At 36.4% G+C, this 14,221-nt stretch overlaps 1 pseudogene; it reads right to left on the reverse strand.

Moving 5' to 3' along the window:
* Positions 1–1,826: 1,826 nt before the first annotated feature.
* Positions 1,827–2,383, reverse strand: LOC148755112 (large ribosomal subunit protein eL21 pseudogene; annotated as a pseudogene).
* Positions 2,384–14,221: the final 11,838 nt, after the last annotated feature.

Here is a 14,221-nt window from a genome sequence, read left to right on the forward strand (position 1 = left end):
CTTTTGTTACTCTTGCAGTTGAATTTGCTGATCTTTTCTATTGTGCTTTAGGAAAAAAATATTTTCAGCTTAAAAAAGACTTCATTTAAAGACTCAGTAAATACTAAGTTTCTTTATTCTGCTAGTTTTTATTATTTTATTATGGTTTTTATTTGGGGATATAGGGTAGAGTGATGATCTAAATGTAATTTGGTTTTTCAAGAACTTAGTATATATATATATATATATATATATATATATATATATATATATATATATATATATATATAGTGAGATGATGATCTAAATACATTTTTTCCCCAAATTGTGAACTAAGTGTCCCCATAATCCTGGTATTCCCCAATGATTCGCAGGGCCTCCATTATCATGTTTTAAATTCTGAAGTATAAAGTTATAAAGTATGGGGTTTCTTGTTCTATTGATTTGTGTATCACTTAATGTTATATTTAAAAAGTGTTACATAAAGATAGGTGTTATACTTCCATAAGACTAGATTTTTCCGTCATATAAACACAGAAAAATTTATGTGTGCATCCCTGGGAAAAGTGTCTTTTCCGCCCCCCCCCCAAAATTAAAAAAAAGTGCTATATATCTTTTAAGATGTGTATTAAATATGAATTAAAGTAAAAAAATAAGATTATCCATTTCTTTTTTTCATTTGAGAACCTGAGTTCTACTCAGGCATTTACCTGCCAATGATATGTGGGGAGGGACAAGGCAGAGAAAGAAGGTGGTGCAGAACAGGTGATGCTAACCCCATTTTACAGATGAAGAAACTAAGGACTTATCTGTAGTCTGTTTCATATATATGGCAGAGTACTATTATTAAAGAAAGTTATACCTTATTTTTTACCCTTATTTTTCTAAGTGCCTTTTTTTTTAAGTATAAAAGTTAGGTCCTCTTGTTTCCTAATTAAGAACCACATCTTTTCCTTCTAGAAATTGGTAAGTGCCTAAATTTTGTCATCTAAAGGTTTTAAAAGAATGTGGTGTGATGGAGTATCTAGCTGAATCATGTCAGACTAGGGCTTAATGATAGTCAACTTACCTGTGGATGAGTAGATTTTCAAATATTGGTTCTTCAATTAAAAATTTGATTTTAATGTTTCATCTTGATTTTGATTTTGCCTAATTGTGCAGTTGGCATCTCAAACTATCTGTTCACTTTTTTTAAATTGTGTAAATATACAAACATAAAATTTACCATTTTAGCTATTTTAAAGGGTATAATTCAGTGGCAGTAAGTATATTCACAATGTTGTACAACCATTACCATATCCATCTCCAAAACTTTTTCATCATCCCAACCAGAAACTCTGTACCCATTAAACAGCAATTCCCCCTTTCCTCTTCTCCTAGCCCCTAGTAACTTCTGTTCTACTTTCTGTCTCTGTGAATTTCCCTATTCTACGAATCTCATAAAAATGGAATTTATATACAATTATATACAAATACAGTATTTTCCCCTTAGTGCCTGGCTTATTTCACTTAGCGTAATGTTTTCAATGTTCATCTGTGTTATAGCATGTATCACAATTTCATTCTTTTTATGGCTCAATACCATTGTGTGTATAGACCACATTTTGTTTATGCATTCATCAGATGATGGACACAGGAGATGTTTCCACCTTCTGGCTATTGTGAATAATGCTGCAATGAACATTTGTGTATGGGTATCTATATCTGCTTAAGTCTCTGCTTTCAATTATCTAAGGTATATACCTAGGAGTGGATTTTTTTTTTTTTTTTTTTTTTTTTTTTAGGACACAAAAGTTTTCTTTAAATATTTCTTTGGGGGAGGGGACGCCATACTCAATTAAGAGAAATATTTTTACAGAGGTCTTTTATTTTTTTACACTTATGCCATGAATTCATAGGGAATGGGTTCCAGCAGCTCAGGCTCCTTTCCATTGGTTCTCACAAAGTGTGCTTCTCTGGGTGGGGCAGGCTGGCGTTTCAGTTGAACCCAGGTACCTTTCTCTTTGGCTTCCTTCTTTTTCTGATCATTTTCCTTCACCCGTTTCAGGAAGCTATCTCGGCTCTTAGAGTGCTTAATATGCTCAATACGAACATTAATTCTCTTGGCAAGAATCTTGCTCTTGACTTGTTTGTTTACAACAATGCCAACCGCATGCTGAGTAACATTGTAGACCCTTCCCGTTTTGCCATGGTAACATTTGTGGGGCATTCCTTTTTGAACAGTGCCCATTCCTTTGATGTCTACAATATCACCTTTCTTGTAGATTCGCATGTATGTGGCCAAAGGAACAACTCCATGTTTTCTAAAAGGCCTAGAGAACATATAGCGGGTGCCTCGCCTCTTTCCCTTTGTGTTGGTCATTTTGACGAATTACTGGAAGATGGCGGTCCCGGCCGAAAAGCAGGAGTGGATTTGCTAGATCACACACTAATTCTATGTTTAACTTTTTGAGAAATTGCTAAAATGTTTTTCACAGCAGCTGCACCATTTAAAATTCCCACCAATAATGCACAAGGATTCCAATTTCTCTAGTTCCTGGCCAATACTTGCTATTTAAAAAAAAATAATAGCTAACCTAGTGGATGTAAAGTGATATTCTCATTTTAATTTTGATTTACATTCTGTAATGACTAATGATGTTGAGAATGTTTTCATGTGTTTATTGGCCTTTGTATATCTTTCATAGAGAAATGTCTATTGAAGTCCTTAGGCCATTTGTGAATTGAGTTGGTTTTTTTTTTAAATTTTTTTATTGGGGAATAATTGGGGAACAGTGTGTTTCTCCAGAGCCCATCAGCTCCAAGTCGTTGTCCTTCAATCTAGTTGTGGAGGGCGCCGCTCACTGGCCCATGTGGGAATCAAACCGGCAACCTGTTGTTCAGAGCTCCGGCTCTAACCAACTGAGTCACCGGGCTGCCCCTTGAGTTGTTTTTTATTGTTGAGTTGAAGAAGTTCTTTATGTGTTCTGGATATTAATCTATTATCAGATAATATGATTTACAAATATTTTTTCCCATTCTCTGGATTGTCTTTTTACTTTCAATAGTGTCCTTTGATCCATCAAAGTTTTAAATTTTGATGAAATCCAACTTATTTATTTTTCTTTTTGCCTGTGCTTTTGGTGTCATATCCAATAAATTATTGCCTGATCCAAAATGATGAAGATTTTCACCTATGTTTTCTAATAAAAGTTTTATAGCTTTAGCTCTTAAGTTTAAGTCTTTGATTACATATTTAAAATTTTTGAGTTAATTTTTTTGCACGTGGTATTGGGGATACACAGTTTTCCCTGCAACATTTATCGAAAAGACTGTCCTTTCTCCCTTTGAATGGTTTTGGCACCCTTATGGAAAATCAGTTGACCACATATGGGAGAGTTTATTTTTGGGCTCTATGTTCTATTCCATTGGTTTATATGTCTGTCATTATGCTGGTTCCCCACTGTTTTGATTGCTGAAGTTCTGTAGTAAGTTTTAAAATCCAGAAGTGTGAGAACTTCCAACTTTGTTCTTTTCTTTTTTCTTTTAAAAGATTTTTATTAAAATGTGGCTAACATACAATATTATATTAGTTTCAGGTGTACACAATAGTTATTTAACATTTACATACCTAAAGAAGTGATCACCGTAAGTCCAGAAACCATCTGACACCATACTATGCTATCACAATATTATTGTGTACATTACGTCCCCATGACTTATTTATTTTATACCTGGAAATTTGAACCTCTTATTTCCCTTCACCTTCCCCCCCTTTTTAAAATTTTCAATTACAGTTGACATTCAATATCATTTTATATTAATTTCAGGTGTACAGCATAGTGGTTAGACATTTATATAATTTAAGAAGTGATCTTATAATTTAAGACTTACTGGTCTAGTACCCACCTGGCACTGTATACAATTATTACCATATTATTGACTATATTCCCTATGCTTTACTTTACATCCCCATGACTATCTTATAGCTACCAATTTGTTCTTAATGCCTTCACCTTTTTCACCCTGTCCCCCAACCCCTCCCATCTATCATCCCAGTAAATCTAGTACGCATCTGATACCATATATAGTTATTACAATATTACTGACTATATTCCTTATACTATACCCTATATCCCCATGACTACTTTGTAACAACCAATTTGTATTTTTTAATCCCTTCCCCCTTTTTACCCATTCCCAAGCCCCCTCCCATCTGGCAACCATCAAATTGTTCTCTGTATTTATGAGTTTTTTCTGTTTTGTTTGTTTGTTTATTTTGTTCTTTAGATTCCACATATAAGCAAAATCACATTGCATTTGTCTTTTGCTGTTTGACATACTTCACTCAACACAATACCCTTCAGGTCCATCCATGCTGCTGCAGATGGCAAGAACCCATTCTCTTCCATGGCCAAGCAATGTTCCATTGTAAATATACACTACCTTCTCTTTATCCATTCTGCCATAGACAGACACCCAGGCTGCCTCCACACCTTGGCCATTGTAAACAATGCTGCAATGAACATATCGATGCACATGTCTCCTCAAAGTAGCATTTGGGTTTCTTTGGATCAACACCCAGAAGTGGGATTACTGGGTCCTTCTTTGTCTCTTGTTATAACCATTGTTTTAAAGTCTATTTTGTCTGGTATAAGTACGACTACCCCAGATTTTCTTTTCATTTCCATTTTCATGAAATGTCTTTTTCTATCTTTTTACTCTCTGTCTATGTGTGTGTCTTTCAATCTGAAGTGATTCTCTTGTAGGCAGCATATGTGAGGGTTTTGTTTTCTTATCTATTCAGTCCTCCTATGTCTTTTTTTCCCCTCCTATGTCTTTTGATTGGAGCATTTAATCCATTTACATTGAAAACAATTGTTGATAGATATGTAGTTACTGCCATTTTAATATTAATAATTTTGATCTTTTTTTCTTTCCTATCTTAAAGAAGTTCCTCTAAGATTCCTTGTAATACTGGTTTGGTGGTGATGAACTCCTTTAGCTTTTTCTTGTCTGGGAAGCTTTTTATCTGTCATTTGATTTTAAATGAGAGCCTTGTTGCATAGAGTAGTCTTGGTTGTAGATCCTTGTTTTTCATCACTTTGAATATTTTGTGCCAATCCCTTCTGGCCTGCAGTTTCTGTTGAGAAATCAGCTGACAACCTTATAGGAAACACTTTTAAGTTACTAGTTGCCTTTCTCTTGCTGCTTTTAGGATTCTCTTTTTGTCTTTAACCTTTACCATTTTAATTATAAGATGTCTTGATGTGGGCCGTTTTGGTTCATCTTGTTTGGGACTCTCTGCACTTCCTGGGCTTGTATGTCTATTTCCTTCACCAGGTTAGGAGAGTTTTCAGTCATTATTTCTTCAAATAGGTTTTCAATTCCTTGCGCTCACTCTTGTCCTTCTGGTACACCTATGATGCAAATGTTATGCTTGATGTTGTCCCATAAGTCTCTCAAACTATCCTCATATTTTTGGATTTTTTTTCTTTTTGCTGTTCCAATTGGGTGTTTTCTGCTACCTTGTCTTCCAAATCGCTGATTCAGCCCTCTGCTTCTTCTAGTCTGCTGGTGATTCCGTCCAGTGCATGCTTTGTTTCAGTTACTGTATTCTTCGCTTCTGACTGGTTCGTTTTTATGGTTTCTGTGTCCTTTTTCAGGCTTGCTATCTCTTTGTTGAAGTTCTCACTAAGTCCCTTGAGCATCCTTATAATCATTGTTTGGAACTCTGTCTCTGGTAGGTTGCTTACCTCCATTTTGTTTAGTTCTTTTTCTGGAGTTTTCTCCTGTTCTTTTATTTGGGACACATTTCTTTGTTTCCTCATTTTGGCTGCCTACCTGTGTTTGTTTCTATGTATTAGGTAGATGTGCTACGTCCCCCAGTCTTGGCCAGGCAGCCTTAAGTAGTAGGTGCCCTGTGGGGCTTTGGTACAGTCTCCTTGGTCACCTGCTCCAGGTGCTCCAGGAGCGTCTCTTGTGTGGGTTGTATGTGCCCTCCTGTTATAGTTGAGCTATTGCTATTGGCATATTAGTGGTTGGGATTGACCCTCAGGCTGATTGGCTGGGGGTTTGGCCATGTCCACAGTTCATGGGCTGCTGTGTGTGGGGCTTACCCCAATGAGTGGGATTTGCCCCAGTGGGCTCCGGTGCCTGTTGAGACTGCCCTTTGTGTATTCCACTTGTGGGGTTAATTGGGTGGTGCTCTGCTGTGGTCTGAAGCCAACCTCCAGGTATGTTGGTTCTGGGGCCTCTTGGGAGGGGCTCTGGTGCAGGCCCAGGTCACCCACTGCCTATGACTAGGGTTTCCGTGTGGGAATTCCCACCCACTCTGGGGAATTTTTTTTGCTGTCTCATTCCCGAATCCCTAGAAAAGTTGGTCGGGAAATCGGGAAATTTGCCTCCTTGAACCTAAGTGGTTGGTAGTATTGGCCATCACTGTGGAAACGATTCATCGTGGAGAACAGAAAACAGTTTGTATCTTGGGATTCGGGAATGGGAATGCGAAAAAAATTCCCCAGAATGGGTGGGAATTCCCGCCCAGAAACCCTACCTGTGACCAGCCAAGGACTACCTGGTGAGAGCGACAAAGCAGTCTGCAGTTTTTGCTGACTGAGCAAAACCTCGAGGCATGTGGGAGAGGCCAAGCTATGACTGAGGATGGCTGCCACCAGTACCAGTCCTGGGGTAGCTCTGCAGAAAGCCAGAACACCCCCAAGACCTGCTGCCACCTGCCAGCTCCCTTAAAATCAGCCGCTGATAAAGCCTCATGCAGTGTGTGAGTTGGGTAAGGCAGGGACTCAGGGAGTTACTAGAGTGGGAACAGTTGTGTTCAATAGGTTAACGTAGATTCTCATTTGGTGCCATGCTGAGCCTGGAGCTACTCAGGAAAAGTCTCAGAGAACACCAAGGCCAGTCGTCACCTGCCTGGGGCTGGTGGGCTCCAATAGTTTTAAAGAAAGACTGCAATTTGGGAAGCTGGCTGTTCTCTGAGAAAGTGCCTCTGGTGTTGGGGGAGTTCAGTGGGATGGGGTCCCAGTGAGTCAGCAGGGCAGAGTTCAGGATGTCATCAGACCAATGAGATTCAGATTTGGCCGTTAGCATAGGGAGCAGGCTCAACACATTAAAAATGGTAGCTGCCTGCAGGTTGCTTGGAAGGAGGACCTCCCACAGGGAAAATGGCGACTTCAGCCCTGGCCTCGTAGCCACACACCTCAGTCTGTTGCCTATATGCCACTGACACCCCCCCGAGTCACTGTCCTTCCTCAGGAGCCCAAGGTGAGTGCCTTTGAGCAAGTGAGTCTGTATGTGAGCTGTTTAAGAGGATGTCTGGGTTTCCCACAGCCTTCATTATCTGTCCCACTCGGACGGTCAGAAACCCCACTGTTTTTCACAGGTAGATGTTGTGGGGGCTCCTTTTCCTGGCACCAGTACTCTGGGCTGGGGAGCCTAGTGTGGGGATAGGGTCCTTTGCTCCTCTGGAGGCATCCTTTGTGGCCGAGGTCTCCCTCCCTATTTTCAACCACCACACGGAGGTTTGGGGTTAGCCTGGCTCACGTCTCCACCACTTCTACCAGTCTCGCTGTGGCTTCTTCTTTATATCCTTAGTTGTAATACTTCTGTTCAGCCAGACTTCAGGTGATTCTTCAGGTTGATTGTTCTATAATTTAGTTGTAATTTTAATGTATTCTTGGAAGGAAGCAGGCACCATATTTATCTACTCTGCCATCTCGGATCTCTCCTTAAATCTGTTATTTTCTTAAAAAGTGGTTTGGCTATTTGGAGTTTCTTGAGATTCCATATGAATTTTGTTGGATTTTTCTATTTTTGCAAAAAAACATCACTGGGATTTTGGTAGGGATTACGTTGAATCTGTAGATAACTTTGGATTGTATTGTCATCTTAGCAATATTAAATTTTCCATTCCAGTAATACAGAATGTCTATTTATTTATGTCTTCTATATTTTCTTTCAGGAATATTTTATATTTTTGGTGTAAAAACCTTTTGCCTCCTTAGATAAATTCATTCTTAAATGTTTATTCTTTTTGATGCTATTGTAAATGAAGTGGTTTTCTTAATTTCCTTTTCAGATTGTTCATTGCTCATGTATAAAAATTGAAATGATTTTTGTGTGTTGGTTTTATATTCTGCAACTTTGTTGAATTCACTTGTTAGTTCCAACAGGTTTTTGTGTGGAATCTTTAGAGTTTTCTATATATAAGATCTTGTCATCTGCAAACAGATAAGTTTACTTCTTCCTTTCTAATTTGCATACCTTTTATTTCTTTTTCTTGCCTACTGACTCTGGTGAGGATTTCCAGTATTCTGTTGAATAGAAGTGGCAAGAGTGGGCATGGTTGTCTTGTTTCTGATTGGTGGAAAGGCTTTCAATCTTTCATCATTGAGTGTGATGTTTTCTGTGGGTTTTTTGTATATTGCCTTTATCATATTGAAGAAATTTCCTTGTAGAAATTGGGTTTCTGGAATTAAGTTTATAGAAATTGGAAAGTATTCCAAAGAACTGAGATAGCCAATATCCTCAAGATGGTTGGAAAAAGTGTTATTGTTTTAACAGACTTCTCTAGTTTGTGGTATTATTTCAAACCAGAGATGGTGGTGTTACAAACTGGTGTAATCCTTTGGTAAAGACAATACATCCAAGAGCTCTAAAACTATTCATAAGCTTGAGCCAATAATTTCATTTCTGAAAAAATCATTTTAAGAAATGGATTTATTGTAAATGTATAAAGAGCTTTGTATGAAAAAGTAGAAAGAAAAGTTTCTGCATAGTATTTTATAGTCTATGACATAATTGGAAAAATTTAAGTAAAAGCATGGATTTATCCACAGCTGCAGAAGATTAAAATTTAAGGTTTATTACCAGGACAACACAGAGAAACTCAGGTGCCTTCTCTTCACTTTACATCCACAACTCTTTTGTGAAGTAAAACATTTAAAAAAAATCAGATTTAGTTATTACTAGTGTTTGAACGTGATAATATGATCAGTATTGTTTGGGTGGCTTACATTAAGATCTTACATTAAGCAACAAAATTGATTTATTTGGCAAAAAAGGAAAGTGGAGTAAGATACGAAAAAATTAATTCCAGTGTGGGATATGTAAGTGTCATTGCATCAGGAATGCTCTAGAATAATAGTTCTTAACCACGGGTGATTTTGTTCCAAGGGACATTTAGCAATGTCTGGAGACTTTTTTTTTTTTTTTTTTTTTAATTTATTGGGGTGACAATTGTTAGTGAAATTACATAGATTTCAGGTGTACAATTCTATATTACATCATTTATAAATCCCATTATGTGTTCACCACCCAGAGTGACTTTTTTTATTTTTATTTTATTTTTAATTGTCATGACTTGGGGTGGAGGGTAGGCGTGTGCTACTGACATCTAGTGGTGAAAGCCAGGGATGCTGCTAAACATCCTAGCTCAGGACAGTTCACCACAATAAAGAATCATCTGGCCCAAATTGTCAATAATGTTGAGGTTGAGAAATCAGCTCTAAAGAAAGTAATCAGTATGATTATACTGTCATAACAGTTTTCAAGGATAAGGACATTAAAAGACATAGGTAGATTCTGACTATGCTATTGCTATGCATGGTATAAAATCACAAATATGTTTGATCTGCGAAAGATGGGAAGTCTGATATATGAATAATCACGTACAAAAGACACATTCTAGTCTCTACCAAGACTTCTTATAATTCTACACCATCCACTAAAGTATTCTAAGACTATAACAATAAATCAGGACAACTATGAAATCGTATAAATCAGTTAGCATCCATTCCCAAATAGATCTACATGAAAATATGTTATCATAAGAGATGTTTTTCATACCGATTACTAGGTAATATTTGACATATATAAAAGAATATGTATAAGTAATTATAAACATTTATATCTTCTATATAGAAATATTACATATATGACAATATAAGCATATATAAGTAACGATGCACTAAATGAATACCCATAAGCTCATCACCCAACGTATAGAATGTTTCCAGTGCTGTGGGCTCCCCCTGAGTCCCATCACCCTGGTTTTCCCCAAGAAGAATTCAAGAATTCACTATCTTGAATTTTATCTTTATTATTTCTGTGCCTTTTAAAAATAATGATCTTATGTGTACATATCACTAAATAATATACTTTTTAGTTTTGCTTTTCTTTTCCTATATAAAATATGGTACCATAATGGAGGTAGTCTTTTATGACTTGCTTTTTCCATCCAACATTATCCATCTTACCACATGTAATTGTAATTCATTCATGTTACTGCTGTATAATATTTCTTTGAGTAATTATTTCAAAATTTATCTGTTCTCCTGTTGCTATCCATTTGGGTTTGTTATGGGTTGAGCCATATTTCCCCAAATTCATGTATTGAAGCCCTAATGCTCAGCACCTCAGAAGGTGACTGGATTTGGACATAGGATCTTTAACGAGGTGATCAAGTTCAAATGAGGCCCTTAGGATGGCCCTAATCCAATCTGACTGGTGTCTTATAAAAAGAGAAAGTTTGGACATTCACAAAACACCAGGGATGTACATGAGCAGAGAGGAAAGACCATGTAAAGACACAGCAAGAAGGGGGCCGTCTGCAAGCCAAGAAGAAAGAGGCCTCAGAAGAACCTTAACCTGCTGACACCTTGCTCTCTGACTTCTAGCCTCCAAAACTTTGCAAAAATAAATTTCTGTTGCATAAGCTTCCCAGTGGTATTTTGTTATGACAGCCCTAGCAAATTAATATAAGGTTGTTTCTAGTTTTTAATATTATGAACAATGTTGCTAAAAACAATCTTGTTTCTATACTTACGTGCACAAGATTTTCTACTATACATACCGAGTGGAACTGCCAGGTTATAGAGTATACGTATTTCACTTTTCTAAAATAATGCCAAGTTTTCAAAGTATGTATAAAAATTCCCATAACTCCACAATCTTGCCATACTTGGTGTTATCAGATTTGTTAATTGTCCCTTTTTCTTTTATTGGATTTAAATTTTTTTCTTATCCATTTTACCTCTTTTACTGGCTTGGAAGTAAGTTATATACTTTATTTCTCTTATTTTAGTATTTACGTTTAGTATTTTACCATACATATTTAATCTAAAGTTAATTAGCGTCTTTCTCCCAGGGTCAAAAAAGCTTTAGAATATTTGCGTGTGACCACTCTTCTCCAACTACATGCTACTGTTGTCCAGCATTTCATCTTTCTTTTTTTTTACCCATCAAATTAGACATTTTATAAGGTAATATCTGCTTTAGGCACACCCACACACATGTTCACCAATTTCTTTGTTTCTTTGTTCATTCATTGCTTCTTACATCTCACACTTAGCTCCCCCAGCAGGTTTTTGTTTTTCTTTCCTTTCTGAAAATCTTTTACAAATTTCTTATGTGAAGATGTAGTGGAAATAAACTCTCAGTTTTTGTTTACCTGAAGATGTCTTTATTTCAGCTTCATTCTTGAAACACAGATTTTTCTGAGTTTGTTATTCAAACTCCGTAATAGTTTGCTCTCAGCAGTTTTTAGATAATATTTGGCAGTTCTCTGGCTTCCATTACGACAGGCGAGAAGTCTGCTGTCAGTCTAATTGTCATTCTGTGGACGTGGTCTTATGTCACAGGCTGCTTTTATAGGATGACCTTGCCTCCATGTTTGTCCAGCACAGCCCAGGTTAAGTCCCGTTGTCATAGGAGAAAGACTCCAAGAAAGTGCCCCAGTTTGGACAATAAATGATATGCATTTAAAATATTTTTCTCTTTCATGTTCTTCAGTTTCACAAAAATGTGTCTGGAATGAGATTTATTTTCATTCATGCTACTTGGTCCATGGCACATTCTTTACTTCTCTGTCTTTCTTTGCAGCAATCAGTGCTATCGAGCCTATCCTCTAGTTGGCCAGTTCTCTTTTCAACTACATCTCTTCTGCCAGTTTGCTCATCCATTGAGGTTTTAGTGTCAATGATTACATTTTAAAGATATATTTGGTCCTTGAAAAAAATTATTGGTCCATTTCTATGTTTTGTTGCTTTCTCATTGCTCATTTTGGTCCCTCTTTTATACAAAATTTTTGCCTCTTCATACAAATTTATTTTATATTCTGTGTCTAGTGATTCAAATACTAAAGTTTTTGGAGTTCTACGTTTATTGTTATTTATGGACTTTTGTTTATGTTGGTTTATTTCCTTATGTGTTTGGTGAACTTGAATTATGAGCTCAGATTTGGTTGACTTTAATCACTTGGAATCCCGAGGGCCTAAATCAAGGGTGCTTTCTTAAGAAAGAATTGGTTTTTATTGTCTGGTGAATGCCAGAAGGTGCTACTAAAGGGGGACCACATTAGCCCACTTGAGAACACCCAGCTTAATGTGAGACTCTGAGGTTTAGCTCCCAGACCTTGTGGTAAACTCAAGGACTGTGGATTTTCTATTTCACCTTTCAATTCTATCAGTTTTTGCTTTGTGTACTTTGAACCTCTGTTGTTCAGTACATACACATTTAGGATTGTTGTGTCTTCTTGGCAACTGACTCCTTTATTGTTATGTAATGCCCCTCTGCCTGGATAATATTCCTTGTTCTGTAGACTACTTTGTCTGATAATAATATAGCTTCTCCAGGTTTCTTTTGGTAAGAGTTCAAATGGTGTCTCTTTTTTCACCCTTTTATTTTATTTTTTTATTTTTCAATTATATTATAGTTGACCCCACCCTTTTACTTTTAACCTATTTGTATCTTTATATTTAAAGTTGGTTTCTTGTAGTATAGTTGGGTGTTGCTTTTTAAAATATTACTCTAATAATTTGTCTTTTAACTGATGCTTATGGACTTAATTTTATTGTGTAGAATTTATAAAAGAGGGGCCTACAAATTCCTAAACTGAAAATTTTAAGTAGCATTATAGATATAACAATTTATTGATAATTAGATGAATAAAAAATTACTAAATTAATCTATGATATGAAAGTTCTAAATGTTGCCTAATATTATTTAGCATGAATAGCTAAAAATGTTTAAGGTTACCTAAATTCCGCCGAATACATTTATTGAATGTTTATTATTTGCTTAAATCTGTATCAAGTGTCAGCCTAGTTGACACAAAGAAAATACTGTTGACTTGCATTATGTTACCCTTTCTTTACTATTTTCATTCTGAAAAAAATCAGTGGAAATGAGAGTGATACAAGCAGTTTTTCAAAAGCCTAAACCCTGCTTAGAGGATTCTTTGTGGCTGGTTTTTTAATTGCCTGCAGTAATGCTTGCCCCCAGTTTTGCAGGATGTATTTTGAATAGAATATTGCAGCTTGACCTGGAAGTCAACATACCCATTTACCCTCTTTCTCTGTGTTCCATCTGATGCACGCTTGGGACAGCAGCAGCCTTAGGTGCTTGGTGAAACTGAAATAGCTGCATGGACTTTGTAGCCCAAAAGTCAGGGGTTGGAACCCAGGCTCAGCCATTGATTTTCTCTGCAACTTTGAGGTAGATCAGATTCCTAAGCATCAAATCCATAGTACAATAGATGCTAGTTTCTGACCCCTGTTCCATAAAAGAGTTTAGAAATCCAAGAATGATGTGCAACATATTAATTTTTTTTTTATTGTTTTCCCTTAATACTAGATCAATAAATGCAATTTTCATACATTTACCATCAGAATCATGTCTTGTTAAGTCTTTTCACAGCCCTCAAAAATTGAATCTTTGCAATTAGGACACTCTAGAAAATAAAATTGAAAGTTAGCAAAATGTCTCAATATTCCCAATTTGCATAAGTAGCATTTAATTGATGTGAATTTCCAAGAAATTTTTATTATGGAAAATTTCAAACATAAAAGTAGAGAACATAGTGTAATAAATCCTCCTGTTCTCATCACCAAGACAGTTTGCCAATCTTTATCTACCTCTGGCCCCAACTTTTTTTCTTTGTTGCCTAAAGTATTTTAAAGCAAATCATAGATATCAGATCATTAAACCTATAAATACTTCAGTATGTAAGTCTTTTGAAAATTACATCTACTAATCTTTTCTTAGTTCCATTCCCTCCTTATTAGATTGGGAAACTAAGAGGGTTAGTGATTTGCCCAAGGCCATATAATTAGTGGCAGAGCTAGAGTGAGACTCTTAGTGTTCCTAATACTTAATCCCATATTCTTTCCCCATAACATGTTGCCTCTGTAGATTATCTACTTACCAGCTAAACAACAACAACAAAAAAAACTGCAATTAGATTTTC

This window comes from Rhinolophus sinicus, chromosome 16, assembly GCF_057876585.1.
Source record: "Rhinolophus sinicus isolate RSI-liver-muscle chromosome 16, RSI-T2T, whole genome shotgun sequence".
In the NCBI taxonomy this organism is placed as follows: Eukaryota; Metazoa; Chordata; class Mammalia; order Chiroptera; family Rhinolophidae; genus Rhinolophus; species Rhinolophus sinicus.